The sequence below is a fragment of the Bos mutus genome, chromosome 21 (genome assembly GCF_027580195.1).
Source record: "Bos mutus isolate GX-2022 chromosome 21, NWIPB_WYAK_1.1, whole genome shotgun sequence".
Lineage (NCBI taxonomy): Eukaryota > Metazoa > Chordata > Mammalia > Artiodactyla > Bovidae > Bos > Bos mutus.
The window spans coordinates 56433338-56448536 of NC_091637.1; the positions used below are offsets into that span (position 1 = coordinate 56433338).

The 15199-nt window shown below is 48.7% G+C and overlaps 1 protein-coding gene and 1 pseudogene across 1 annotated transcript in view; one reads left to right on the forward strand and one right to left on the reverse strand.

Moving 5' to 3' along the window:
* RIN3 (Ras and Rab interactor 3) overlaps positions 1 to 15199 on the forward strand; it is a 135904-nt gene that overhangs the window by 25540 nt on the left and 95165 nt on the right. The window lies entirely within an intron of this gene.
* On the reverse strand, positions 415 to 533 carry LOC138984440 (5S ribosomal RNA; annotated as a pseudogene).

Sequence of the window (15199 nt, forward strand, 5' to 3'; positions counted from 1 at the left end):
TAAGAGTTCTCACACTGCCACTAAAGATCCTACATGCCTCAGCGAAGAGTGAAGATCCCACATGCTACAACTAAGATCCAATGCAGCCAAATAAATAAATAATAAATATTTCAAAATGATAATAACAAGTGTTGATAAGAATGTGGAGAAATTGGGACCCCCCCCTGCCCCGCACTGTCAGTGGGATGTAAATTCTTTAGCCATTTTGGAAAAACATCCTGGCAGTTCTTCACTTGCTAAATATAGTTACTGTGAAAGTTGAGCGATTCTTTGTGGCCCCATGGACTAAACAGTCCATGGAATTCTTCAGGCCAGAATACTGGAGTGGGTAGCTGTTCCCTTCTTCAGGGATCGAACCCAGGTCTCCCACCTTGCAGGCGGATTCTTTACCGACTGAGCCACCAGGGAAGCCCAAGCCAACAGCGCCTAGTAGTCCCAGGAGTTCTCCCATCCAAGTACTAACCAGGTCCGACCCTGCTTAGCTTCCAAGATCAAATGAGATCTGGAGCATTCAGGGTGGTATGGCCGTAGACAGAGTTACCGTATGACCCAGCAATTCTAGTCTTAAGTATATACCCAAGAGAATTGAAAACAATGTCTCTACAGAAACTCATACATGAATATCAGTGGCGTTATTCATAAAGGCCCCAAAGCGGATCAACCCAAATATCCATCAACTAATGGGACAAGTACAAATGGTATGTGCATACAATGGATACTATTTGGTACTAAAAAGAAATGAAGCACTGGAGCTTCCCTGGTGGTTCAGTCGTAAAGAATCCACTTGCCAGTCCAAGAGACGTGGATCTTCTCGGGCTGAGAAGATCCCATGTGCCGTGGAGCAACTAAGCCTGTGTGCCACAATTACTGAGCCTGTGCTCTAGAGCCCAGGAGCTGCAACTCCTGAGCCCACGTGCCCTGGAACCCGTGCTCCACAGAAAAGAAGTCCTCACACCACAACTAGAGAGTAGCCCCCACTAGCTGCAACAGGAGAAAAGTCCACACAGCAGCAAAGACCCAGCATAGCCAAAAATAAATAAATAAAATTTTAAAGAAAGGAAGAAAGGACTGATGCATTATGTAAGTCATGACAGCGTGAAAGTGAAAGGGTTAGTGGCTCAGTCATGTCTGACTCTTTGCCACCCCGTGGACTGTAGACCACCAGGCTCTTTCTCTCCATGGGCTTCTCCAGGCAAGATTACTGGAGTGAGTTGCCATGCCCTTCTCCAGGGGATCTTCCTGATCAGGGATCGAACCTGGGTTTCCTGGATTGCAGGCAGATTCTTTACTGTCTGAGCCACCAGGGAAGCCCAGGTGAACCTTAAAAACATGCCAAGTGAAAGAAACCAAACATAAAAGACCACATACTGTGTGATTCCGTATGGGAAATATCAGAAGGCAAACCTACAAAGACAGAAAATGGATTGGTGGTTGACACCGGCTGGGGCATTAGGAGGAATTGGGGAATGACAGTTAATGAGGACAGGATTCCTTGTTGGGATGATGAAGATATCCTAAAATGAATTGCAGTGATATTTGCATGATTCTGTGATTGTACTGAAAACTATCTCAGTGTACACCTTAAAATATTACTAGAAAGCAAAGCACTCCGTATGCAAATTCATGGAGACTGTGTGTAAACCAATGTGTGGCTCAGTGTCAGACACAGGGGAAAAGTTAAATGTTACCTGTAGGTGCCATAAGGAGAGGGGGGCTGATCAACCTGGAGAAGAGCTGACCCTAGGGCATCAGCGGAGATGTGTTGGCCTTCTCTGCATAGTTGAAGGGCTGCGTGGGGATGGGGCATGTTGTCCCTGTGGCCTTATAAGGGGTAGAAAAAGAAACAAGAGGAAGGATTCAGAGGAACAGATTTCATCCCAATAGAAATCGAGGACTGGTTCTCAGAATGACTTGCCCAGTGAGGTAGTGAGCTCCCTCACATTAGAGGTCTTCAAACAGATATAGCTACGTATTGTGATGGTATAGAGAGTTCCCAGTGTTAGGGGAACCTCTGAGGTAGAGGACAGCTGATAGGCTTACAAAGTCTTGTTCAATATTCAGAAATTTTAAGATAGTTGTTAAATCATCGATAACTTCTTATTAGCAATGATGGGAATACTTACAGCCATGGCAATCCTCATTCACTATACGTCAGGACTTTTTTTTTTGTCGTGGACAGGTGCTTAATAGCACGTCACTGATCCAAGCCAGCTGCTCCAACAGGTCTTTTGGAGTGCTTGTTACTCAGCAGAACGTGGGTCCATTCACCCACGTGCAGCGAAGTCAATCTACGAACACCAGCTTGTAGTGAAGGAAAGTACAGCATTTTCTGCAAGTGGCAAGCAAACAGCATGAGCAGTTAGTGCTCAAAAGGCAGACCCGAAGTTCCCAGTGGCTTTCAGGGAGAGGTTTTAAAGGCAATATAAGGTGAGAACAGCAGCTCAGGGACATTCTTCTGATTGGTTGGTGGTGAGGCAACAGGGTGATGTTTTGGGAATCTTCATCAACCTGGTTCCAGCCAGTCTGGAGTCTCTGTGCTCATGGTCAGCCATGTAGTGACCATCCTTTACCTGGGTGGCTGATGTTAGTTTCTGCAGAACAACTCAAAGATATGCATCAGACTGTTCTGCGTATCCCTTAGGGAGGGACTAGGACACTTTTTTTTAATCACTGGACTGCTAAGTTGTCATTGCTTTTCTTGATGGACTGCTGTCCTTTTGTTTCTACATTCCCTCGCTTCCCTAATTACTGACTACTTAAGTCTGCTCTTTGGAACTCAGGGAAGGCCTAGGAGATCAAAGCCTTTTTCTACAAACAAGAAACGGCACAGCAAGGGGCTTTTGTACCAAGGAAGGCCCCAAAGTGTCCTACTTGGTTTCGGTTCCCCCTTTTCTTTGATAAACCTCAATCCTGAGGGGAACAGGGGCAGGCCAAGAAAAGGAATCAAGTTTTGGATAAAGAGGTTAATCATAAACCCAGTGGGGCAACTCAGTTCCCGGGGGGCTTGGTTTCATGGTCATCCACCCCCAAAATTCCCAGATTCTCCTCCTTCACCAGTGGGTTCGCCTTCCCTGCCCTGTCCCAGGATCTGATGAGCCTTGACTTCTTCCATGAACGGTCATGAGCTCTTCATCTCATCTAGGAGTTACCACTTAGGTGTCTACTGTGGCTGAGTTCTTCCTTACCCTGTCCCATGACCTCTGAGGCAAGTGGTGTAGATGAAAGAATTAATCAATAATTGATCTAGGGGCTTCCCTGGTGGCTCAGCAGTAAAGAATCCGCCTGCCAGTGCAGGGGACTCGGGTTCAATCCCTGGTCCACGTGCTGTAGGACAACTAAGCCCATGCACCACAGCTACTGAGCCCACATGCCCAGAGCCTGTGCTCCGCAACGAGAGAAATCACTGCAGTGAGAAGCCTGAATGCTGCAACAAAGAGTAGACCCCGCTTGCTGCTACCGGAGAAGGACCTCGTGCAGCAACGAAGACCCAGTGCAGCCAGAAATAAATACGTCTTTTAAAAAATAGTTGATCTAGAAAGAAATGAACATTTTTATTTGCACCGACCTGAGCATTATAATCCAGGAGACTGTCTTTCAGAAAGCTCTGAGAATTGTTCCACCCTTTTAGAGGTCAGAGCCCAGGAATGAAGTTTTTGAGAAAAGGCCATAGTCAAGTTATTGACAGGTTACACAGTTCAGATCTGCACTACAAAGTGTGTAGCGGGTCATGGGTCCTCGTGGCCCCTTATAAAATTAAAGAAGGAATGTTGTCACCTAGGGAGGTTTGCTTAATGGGGTTGAACAACACACACTAAGGGGGAGGGAGGAGGCTCAAACCAGCAAGGAAAACATTTATGTTTAAATTTTCTCATCTCGGGCTTCCCTGGTGGCTCACTGGTAAAGAATCTGCCTGCCAATGCTGGGGACATGACTTTGATCCCTGGTCTGGGAAGATCCCACATGCCTCAGAGCAACTAAGCCCATTTGCCACAACTGCTGAGCCCACATGCCACAACTCCAGAGCCTGTGCCCTAGGGCCCGTGCTCCACGACAAGAGAAGCCACTGCAATGAGAAACCCCTGCACTGCAGCTATTAGTAGAGAGTAGCCCCCATTCACCGCAACTAGAGAAAACCCCGCGCAACGATGACCCAGCACAGCCAAAAATAAATAGATCGGGTTATTTTAAATTTTCTCATCTTGCTCTAAAATATGAGTTTTAATTTCATCAGTGGCCTAGGCTCCCTGTTTACAGTGGGGGACACTGAGCCCAGAGTGGATGTTTGTTCATAGCACCGGGGCCTCGGAAGGAGTTCTCCCAGCTCCAGATACCTGCCGCCAGTCTTGAATGTTCCTGTTGGCATCTTCATCTTCACCTGTAGTCAGAACTCCAAGCTGTCACTCACTCTGGCATCAGCTGCTGCTCCTTGGCCCAAGTCTTGTGGCTGCCACAGTGTGGAGACACAGTCCCAGTGACCTTCTCTGGCTTCTGCTCTGCTGATGCAGCTGTCAGAAGATTTTCCTTAAAGTCCCCCAGGGCCTGATTCTTTGGATGGACTCATCTTGATTACCTTTCAACACAGGCCCTCAGGCTCCAGAACGGTCTTAAAAATGCCAAAGAAAACAAACAATGGGAGTCATTCCCAGAGGAACTGGCCTGGCAGAAGGGACAGGCTTAGGTGTTCTTGTTGCAGAGAAGAACCAGTTCTGACTCCACCTTGGAACCGTTTCTTTGACTTTTTTTCATTGCTGCTGTTGTTATGTGCATGCTCAGTCACTTCAGTCATGTCCTACTCTTTACCACCCCATGGACTGTAGCCCTCCAGGCTTCTCTGTCCATGGGATTCTCCAGGCAGGATTACTGGAGTGGGTTGCCATGCCCTCCTCAAGGGTGTCTTTCCAACCCAAGGATCAAACCCGAGTCTCTTATGTCTTCTGCATTGGCAGGCAGGGTCTTTACCCCTAGGGCCACCATTATAACAATACATAATGGCCTGCCTCAGAGGACCCTGCCCCTCTGCCTGACTGTTGGACTGTATGTGTGTGTAAGTCACTCAGTTGTGTCTGACTCTTTGCAACTCCATGGACTGTAGCCTGCCAGGCTGCTCTGTCCATGGAATTTTCCAGGCAAGAATACTGGAATGGGCTGCCATTCCTTTGTCCAGGGGATCTTCCCGACCCAGGGATGGAATCCCAGTCTCCTGCATTGCAGGCGGATTCTTCACCATCTGAGTCACCAGGCAAACTCAATTGTTGGACTAATTGTTAGCCTTTTGTTCAGCTTTTAGGAAGATAATCTGACCCTGCCCACCTGTGAACCGCTGCGGGAAAGAAGAGATTAACACACCCCTTCCACAGGCTGGCTATTCCGGAGATGTTTTGTAAGACTGATGGCCCTTTCTTTGTGTCAGTACTTCACTTCCTCATTGCTTCCCCCTCTCTGTTCTGCCTTTTGACTTTAGTTCCTCACTGCTTCTCTCTGGTTCTATAAAAGAAGCTGGCATCCAGACCCGACAAATGGTCATTTTGAGACATTAGTCTGCCATCTTCTCTGTCAGCCGGCTTTCTGATTAAAGGCATATTCCTTCTCTCAACACCTCGATTCATCGGCCTGTCTTGCGGCAAGCAGAGCGAGTTTGGACTCAGTAAAGTCCTAAGACCCCCACTCTACAACGCCTGGGCTTGTGGCAGGTTCTGGAGGACCTTGGGAGAAGATGCATGTTTCTGACATTTTAAAAATAAATAAGTCATTGCAGAACTGGCCAAAGCCTCCTTCACACAGTTCCCAGATTCCATTTTCTTCCAGCTCCTCAGAGGTCACCACTGTCCTGGATTTGGTGTGCCTGTGTATTTATAGAAAACATAGAACTATTGTGTACACTTTTACACTTTATATAAGTGTTTTCATTCCTTCTGTAATTTGCTTATTTTATTCAACATTGGAATTTTGTTTTGTTTGATTTTAAAACTTCTTAACTTTTTCTTTTAAAATAACTTCAGACTCCCAGAAAAGTTACTGGAGTAGTACAGTGAATTTCTGTATTACAGTCTTCAGTCAGATTTACCAATTATGAACATTTTATCACATCTGTTGGTTTTCTCTTCTTCACTTTTTCTGAACTGTGTGAGAGTAAGTTGCAAGCATTGTGCTTCTTTACTTGCATATATGTCTGTGAATATTTCCCAAACATGGACATTCTCTTACATAACCTCAGCACAAGGATCAATATCAGGAAATTAACATCAATGCAACTGACAGGATTTTGAGATTTCACCCAATAGCAATTGGTTCCTACCTTTTAGCAGCTGTGTGATAGTCCAGGGTGGAAGAATCACAACTTATTTATCATTTTCTCATGTCTGTTTCTCATGGATGGACATTGGTTGTTCCCATTTTCTCTCATTATTATCACTTGTCTCCTTATGCCTGTGTGTGTCCTGGGAGTGGGGCTGCTGGGGCCTGGCTACAGCACCCCTCTTTTAGATTTTGACAGTCTTTCAGAGCAGGTGCAACTGTTTCTGTTCTCATGAGGGTGCTTTTCCTCCTTGGTGTGCTGGTGGCATTCAGGGGGCTGAGCAATGGGTTCTCACCTATCCCAGGCCATTTCTCATGTTGGCATTCGTAGGAGAAACAGGGCAGGACCACATGTGTGGTTAGGCCAGCTAGAGTGGTGACATATGTGAGGTGTTCTTGGGTGCCAGATGCTGCTTCGTGCACATTACACGTGGCAGGGCTTACCAGCTCCATTGCACAGATGAGAAAACTGAGGACCACAGAGGTTAAACATCTCACCCTGGGTCACATGGCCAGATGTGGCAGGGCTGGGCCCGAGACTGCTTGAGTCCTAGTTTTCATCATGGGGCTACGTGGAATGTGAAATGACCACCACGTCTCTAATTGTAGTGAGAAAGTGGGTGGGGACAGCCATGAGTGACTGCCCCCCACCTCCCCAGGGCGTGTCAAGGCTCAGCTGGTTCTCCAGGATCAGACACGAGGAAAACACCCCTGGGGCCTCTGGACAGTTTTGCCCCAGCTTGAGAAATAGCTGTCACTTCAAAAGGAGGGAGGCTTTGGACTTCTGGAAGCTCAGCTTGGGCCTGGGAGCCCCACTGGGCAATTCAGTTATGGCTCTTAGAAGCTTGCTGTCAGTCACTCTCGGGATAATAGCAGTGTGCGCATCTCATCCTCTCCACTCCCGAGGGAAACCCCCTCGCCTGTTACACTTACTCCTCATTTCACAGAAGAGGAGACTGGAGGTGAGTGTGGCTGGACAGGCAATTAGAGTCAGTGCAGAGCTGGCTTGGCAGTGTGTGAAATGACCACCAAGCCGGCTCAGGAGATCCCAAAGCCACCAGCTCTCCACCCTACATGCATTTATGTGACAAACCAGTGTAAATCAAACACATTGATTTAAGATGATTTTAATCATAGAAGTAATGCATAATTGGCATAAAAATTTGAAACAGCCCCTCTGTGTGCACTTCTCAGAAATAACAGTTCTTAATCCAGTACTTTGGCCACCTCATGCTAAGAGTTGACTCATTGGAAAAGACTCTGATACTGGGAGGGACTGGGGGCAGGAGGAGAAGGGGACGACAGAGGATGAGTTGGCTGGATGGCATCATTGACTCGATGGACGTGAGTCTGAGTGAACTCTGGGAGTTAGTGATGGACAGGGAGGCCTGGCGTGCTGCGATTCGTGGGGTCGCAAAGAGTCGGACACGACTGGCGACTGAACTGAACTGAACTGAACTGAATGATGTCATACAGAGCCTTCAGGACATTATTTCTGTGTATGTTTATATTTCTCTGTCTCTGTGTTTATATAAATTCCAAATGGGTCCACAAACTTTGCTGCTTCTGCTGCTGCTAAGTCGCTTCAGTCGTGTCTGACTCTGTGCAACCCCAGAGATGGCAGCCCACCAGGCTCCCCTGTCCCTGGGATTCTCCAGGCAAGAACATTGGAGTGGGGTACCATTTCTTTCTCCAATGCATGGAAGTGAAAAGTGAAAGTGAAGTCTCTCAGTTGTGTCCGACTCCTAGCAACCCCATGGACTGCAGCCTACCAGGCTCCTCCATCCATGGGATTTTCCAGGCAAGAGTACTGGAGTGGGGTGCCATTGCCTTCTCTGCCACAAACTTTAATGAGCACTTTCTTTGCCAAGTACTATAAGGATACATATACATGGGAAGTTTTTAAAGTTTCTTCAAGAACTAGAGTAGTATAGAGGTTATTATCCCAGACTCTGGGTTCAGATTGTCCAGATTTGAAGCCCAGCTCTGCCACTTAGAGGCTGTGTGACCTTGGGCCTCCCTGATGGCTCAGCAAGCAAAGAATCCACGTGCAGTGCAGGAGCCCCAGGAACCTTGGTTTTGATCCCTGGGTGGGGAAGATCTCCTGGAGAGGAAATGGCAACCCACTCCAATATTCTTGCCTGAAAAATCCCCATAGACAGAGGAGCCTGGCGGGCTACAGTCCAAAGTATTGCAAAGAGTCAGACATGACTGAACACACGTGCACAACCTTGGATGAGTTGTTTAACCTTTCTGTGCTTCAGTGTCCTCATCTTTACATGAGACTACCAGGTAGATCGGAGAAGGCAATGGCACCCCACTCCAGTACTCTTGCCTGGAAAATCCCATGGATGGAGGAGCCTGGTAGGTTGCAGTCCATGGGGTTGCTAGGAGTCGGACACGACTGAGCGACTTCACTTTCACTTTTCACTTTCATGGATTGGAGAAGGAAATGGCAACCCACTCCAGTATTCTTGCCTGGAGAATCCAGGGACAGAGGAGCCTGTGGGCTGCCGTCTATGGGGTCGTACAGAGTTGGACACAACTGAAGTGACTTAGCAGCAGTAGCATCAGGTAGATATGTTAGTTTCCAAGAGCTGCAGCAGCAAGTCATCACGAACCTCCCAGCTATTGAGAATAGAAATGTATTTTCTCATGGTTCTGGAGGCCAGAAGTTCAAGACCAAGGGGTCAGCAGGGTTGGTTCTGTCTGGAAGCTCTAAGAGAATAGGGCCATGCCTCTCTGCAGCCTGTGGTGGTAGCCGTCAGTCCTTGGTGTTCAAAACTCCTAACTCTACTTTCTTCCCTGCCTTCTTGTATCTCTGTGTCTGTCTGGGGGGCTGCTGCATGCAGGATCTTAGTTCCCTAAACTAAGAATCCCTGCCTCCTGCAGTGGAAGCTCAGAGCCCTAACCACTGAAGCCAGAGGATTCCTCTGTGTCTTTCTATGAGAACACCTCTCATTGAATTTAGGGTCCACCCTAAATCCAGAGAGCTTCCCTGGTGGCTCAGACAGTAAAGAATCTGCCTGCAATGCAGGAAAGCTGGGTTTGATTCCTGGGTTGGGAAGATCCCCTGGAGAAGGGAATGAACCCACTCCAGTATTCTTACCTAGAGAATCCCATGGACAGAGGAGCCTGGCAGGGTACAGTTCATGAGGTCGCAAGGAGTCGGACACGACTGAGCAACTAACACTAAATCCAGAATGATGTCATCCTTAATTACATCTACAAAGATCCTTTTTCCAAGTGAGGTCACATTTGCAGGGGCTGGGTGCTAGAATTTGGATCAGTCTCTCTGGGGGACACAGTGCTAGCCACTCCAGTAGGCGTGAGGATGACTGTGTGCCACGGGCTATTGGGGATGAACAGGCACGTTGCTGCCCTTACTGGCATTTCCAGGGCCCGCCCCTCCCACCCTGGCCCCTCCATGTCGTCTGTGTGCTCACCCCCTTGTACAGAGTGATCGGGCCATCCCATGACACTGACTGCTGGGCCCAGGTCTCTTTCTCTCAGTAGACTCACTTGGTCCTGGAGTGGGGGCCCGGTCAGGACTGTGGGTGGGACAGAGCTGGCCTTTTCCCAGTCCTCCCCTTCCATCCCACACTGCCCCGCCACCCCCCGAGTTCCGGCCAAGTCTGCACAAGGGGGCCTTAGTTCTCCTTCCAGTGATGCGTCATTGGAACTTTCTGAGCTGCTTCCCCAGGGCCCACACAGGCAGCCCAAGGCCAGCACCCTTGTGAGCTGGGAACTAAGGGGCCTTCTCCCAGACAGGCAGCATCCAGCCAGGGCCCCGCACCCTTAGCTGACCCCACACCCAGGTGGGCCCCTCGGGTGGCCTCTCCACCCCAGAGCAGGGCTTTCCTTTCTCCTCACCAAGGTTTAACAGGCCCATGACTCAATGCAGGCAGCATGCCAAGGTGGACACACCATGCCAAGTCCCTCATTCCTCTGGATGCTGGTGAGAAGGTCCCCAAATAAGCCAGGATGCTGAGCCCAGGCCTGGTCCCTTTGGCCCAGGGCAAGGGTTTTTCCTGGTGTCTGGCCACCCTGCACCTGGGTGGGGCAGCCTGGGTGTCCTCGGACAGCCCACCCCTTGAATTGAAAGGCTGTTGGGACTGCTGATTAGAGCCGATCTGTTTCTCCTGTGCAAGCAGAAGGGAAACAAGTCATGGAAGGATTTCTCTTTTTGGTGGAATTGCCCTCAAGTGTCTGGGCTCATTATTTTGTGCTAACAGTGCCATTCATTACTCGGGGTTCCAGTGGCTGCCTTCGCAGAGCCCTCAGCTGGAGCTTGGCTGGTGAGCAGGAGGGTGTGGGTGCTGGGGTGGTTGACTGTGCCAGCAGATGACATATTGGCTGTCGCGTGGGCTCAGTGATGGTCCCTCAAAGTCAGAGCTGGTGTGGCCAAGCTGTTTAATGACCGTGATCATGGCAGTGCAACAGCCTGCATGATGCTGGCTCAGGGTGTTTGCACCTCTGCCATCCTGCTCGAGCCCTGACAGTCCAGCCTGGAGCTCCAGCATCAGCTCCAGCATTTAATAGTCACAAGTGGGCATCCAGAGAGCTCAAGTGACCTGAGGCTCAAGGTCATCAGGGACTCAGAGGGTAAGGGGCGTCTTCCTGGCCCCATTACCCTTCCTTACTTGGCTTGGTCAGAGCAGGTGTCCCTGCCACTTTGTCCCTCCAGGGCTCTGCTGCTCCTGTGACCTGGTGCAAGGCCCAAACCTCCCCCAGACTCAGCTGCTCCTTCGCTAACTTACAGTCCTTGCTGTAGCCTTTGAAACTTAGAGTTTCCACTCCAAGCCTCCGATCCTACCAAGCCACCACTTAGAGGGCCCTGAGCAAACCCTTGTTACTTCCACCCTCGACCACCCAGAGGGGAAGGAGAACATTGAACAACTTGGACAATTCCTGGAAAGCAGCATCTTAAGAGCCTTTGGCCTCTTGAGCATTTAGTCTGAGTGGCCACACGTAGCCCCTTCAGTGCTCATGTCTGGAAGGTTTCTGCAGTAACCCCAGGTCTTATTTGTCTTTTCACCGGCACTAGCTGAGCTCAAGTTATAAAAAGGATCCTCCAAGTTATTTGTTTCTGTGCCCCAAAATTGGCTTTTTTGTTCACGTCAAGCCATGGTTCCCTGGCACTTGAACTTGAACTGGGCTCAGATATTGACTTGGGTCCAAGATGAGTGCAATACACAAAGGTGTGCCCCACTCGAAATGTGCTGGGTCCTAAAATCAAGGCTGCAATGTGGGAGAAGTATAGTGAGAAGAGGAAAATAAGAATTCCAATTAGCGAGTTGAAAAGAGAAACAGTAGCTAGCATTTCCTGAATTGTGTGCACTCTGCCAAGTTCTTGACAAATGTCCCATCAAATTTTCACAACTATCCTATGAAGTATTTTTATACACGTGAATAAATGGAAGCCCAGAGAAGTAAAGGATCTGGCCAGAGATCACACAAGCCTAGGGCTTGTAGTGCATCAGGCAGCCTTCTTCTGAATGGGCCCTGAAGGATGGGAAAACTTTATCCCCAGTGGTTTGTTATAAAAAATATACTAGACATACAGAAGAGTCAAAATAATTTTGGAGTAAGCACTTACCCTTGATGTTTTTGTTTATTCCTCTGTCTCTCCACCTTATTTTTTCTTCTGCATTTTGAAGAAACTTCTGGACACCCCAGAATATTTAGCACATATATCACTAACTAGAGTTCAGTATTTCTTTATGGTTCTTTTTTATTGTTTTGGTATAAAATTTGCATATAATAAACTGTAAATATACTTAGCTAAGTGTACCAGCTGAACTTCATATAAATGGATACATATCATATGTATTTTTTGGCATCTGGCTCCTTTCTCTCAGCAGTGTTTTTGAGGTTTATACATGGGATGGTGTATATCAGTGGTTCCTGTTCGTTGTTGAATATTTTCCCACTGTGTGAGGTACCCCCGTCTGTTCATTCTCTGATCGACGGATGTCTGGACCAGTTTGGGGCTATTAGGAATAAAGCTGATATGAACACTCAAGGAGAGGTCTTTTCCTTTTGCCTTTCTTTTGGGTACGTATCTATGAGTGGAATGTCTCAGCCACGGAGCAGGTGTATATGAAAGCTGACTTGAAAAGACTGCCTTTTTTCAAAGTGGTTGTACCAATTTGCATTCCCACCAATAAAGCATGCGCGTTCTGTTTACTTCCCGTCCTTGCCAACATGTGATGTTATCAGTCGTTTTAATTTTAGCCATCCTAGTGGTTGTGTCGTGGTATCTTGTTGTGGTTTTAATTTGCATTTCCCTAATGACTAATGATGTCGAGCACTTTTTACCTGCTTCCTGGACATGTCTTCTTCTTTGAAGCATCCTCAAAGCCCCTTTAAAAAATTAATTTGTGTGATCTCTATCAGATACATGCTTTGCAAATATTTGCTCCTAGCCTGTAGTTTGAGTCTTTAAGGGGTTTTTTTTTTTTTTGAATCTTCGTTTTCTTCATGAGGTGTGTTCATGGGCACAAGTTTCAATGTTTATATGACTAACTTATCCATCTTTTCCTTTATGGTTCTTGCTTTCTGTGTCTAGTCTAATAAATGTTTGCCTCCCTGTTGAGAGGAAGTCACAGAGAATCTGGAGGTACTGCAGGTAGACAAAATAGCTGGAGCAAGAGTGTCAAGGGGGGATGTGCAGGTTTGCAGGGGTGGTGGACAGCGGCCTCCTTCTGTGGGCTGGGGGCTCCAATGGGAATGCCTCCAGTATCAGGGACTGGATTGGACTCTTCCGTCAGTGGGAGCCATTGAGAGTTTTAGAGCGGGGCAGCGACATGATCACAAAAGGAGAGATGACACAGTCCCTTTGGTGCTGGAGCCTGGGGCAGAGTTTCTACTTGGTCACCCTGAAAGCAGCAGCCTGTACCTCAAGATGCAGGTGGGACTGCTGGGGGCTGGGGATAGGGGATTGGGTTCATCTCTGTGGGCCCAGAGGCCAGCCAGGCCCCACCACATCTTAACCAGTCCATTTCTTCTTGCCAAGAAAGCCCAGGGGCTGGTGAGAGCAAATTGCTAGCCAGAAGCCCAGGGAAGGTGCTTATATATGTGGATTTAGAGGCAACTCTCCAAGTAGATCCAGAATCCTTAGAGAGACACCCCCCCAGCCCCCTGGTCCCTGACCTCACCTTCTCCCACCCTCACCCTTCTACCTCCTGCCACCCCCAGGCTTCCTCGTGGTTCCTCCTGGACCAGGCAGCTCAAGCCTGCTGCTCGAGGCCTTTGGTGCCCCTGAGTCTGGAATCTTTTCCCCAGCTGTCTGCATCCAGATGTTACTCAGTCTTTTCAATGAGGGCTCCCCTGACCCCAGCCCTTTGCTTGCCTGGCCAGTGCTCAGCACCATCTAACACCGCAAGGCACCCCTTCACCTTGTCTGTGGCCTGACTCCTCTTCCAGAGATGAGGGGTTTTTCTCCTTTTTAAACTGTTTTGTTCTCTGCTCTAACCCAATGCCTGAAACAACATCTGGTGTGTTCAGGCCCTCAGAAAATATTCATAGTATAAATGAATTCAAGGCGAACTTTCTCATTTCTTTCAAAGTTTGTTTGATCTTGGTTCCACAAGAGAAAATGGGGACCCTTGTCCCGAAAGTCCAGGTCCTGCCTAGGCCACCTGGCAAATAGAGGAGTCTTCCAGGCCACTTCTCCCCATTGTACAGATGCAAAAACTGAGGCCCTAAGAGGGAACAGATGTTCTCACAGGCTTCACTAAGCAACCTAAGCCTAGTTAGTGGCAGAGAGGAAATGGGAGCCAATTGCTCTCCCTCCAGTGGCTGTTAGAGTCCTAATTGGCCTCTGAGGGGAAGCCTGGGGCCAAGCAAGAAGATTTTAGGATGATTATAAAGCCTTTTGGCGCCAGAAGATATTTTTGTGCTTCCAAGGAAGGCTAGAAGAACCTAGAAGACCAAGAATGTGTATTTCTGGGTGATTCTGGCCTCCGCTGTCTTTACTGCTTTCCCAGAGGAGATGTGGACCATACTTCGGGGTCTGGGAAGAGGTCATGTCCGAATGAGCTGGGCTGCCCTGCTCTCAAACTCTAAATGAGACCCAATTCCACAGCCTGTAGATGCCCCCCAGCTGCCCCTCCCAGCCCCATGACACCTGCAGCTGCCTGGACACTCCTGTTGGCCTGGTGACCTGGCACACTCTTATGTGGACCCAGAGGAGAAATTCATAAGAACCCCTGACACACGCAGCTTCCAGGGAGGGAGGGCGGGCTTCTAGAAGGATTTAGGAGTGAGGAGCATCAGAAGAGGGAATTTTCAGTACACTGCCTTTGCTGGATCTCTCACTATACATATCTTTCTAGTCTGGTCTCTGCAAAATCCAGCACAACTGGACCCATTTAACCTCACTTTCCCAGCCTCCCCACCACCCAGAGAACCGCCAGGACCCCTGCCCTCCCCTCTAGGGAATGCTGTTCTCTCATCAGGACTCCTGGGTCCCCCATGTCCTCTGACCTCAGCAAATGGTTCCACTTTTCTGTGCCTCTAGCAGGGCTCATCCTACCCCACCCCCCAGGCAGCTCCTTAACAGCAGATGCCACCCTGATCTCTGGTGCCCGTCGCCAGCATCTCAGGGATACAGGATGAAGGAGAGGCACCAGCTGCATCTCCCTGGTTTTATAACTGCCCCTTTCTATCTGATTAAGGTTTTCACCCCTGGGAAGTCCCTGGTGGTCTGGTAGCATAGGACTCCATGCTTCTACTGAAGGGGGCACAGGTTTGATCCCTGGTCAGGGCGCAGCTAAAAAACAAACAAACCCTGAGAGATTTCGTTCCTCAGGTAGCAGGCAAACAGACCACACAGCCCCACCCTACCCCCGACTCAGAATTTGAGGCACCAAGATGCTCTTCCTCCTTTTCTGGAATCAAA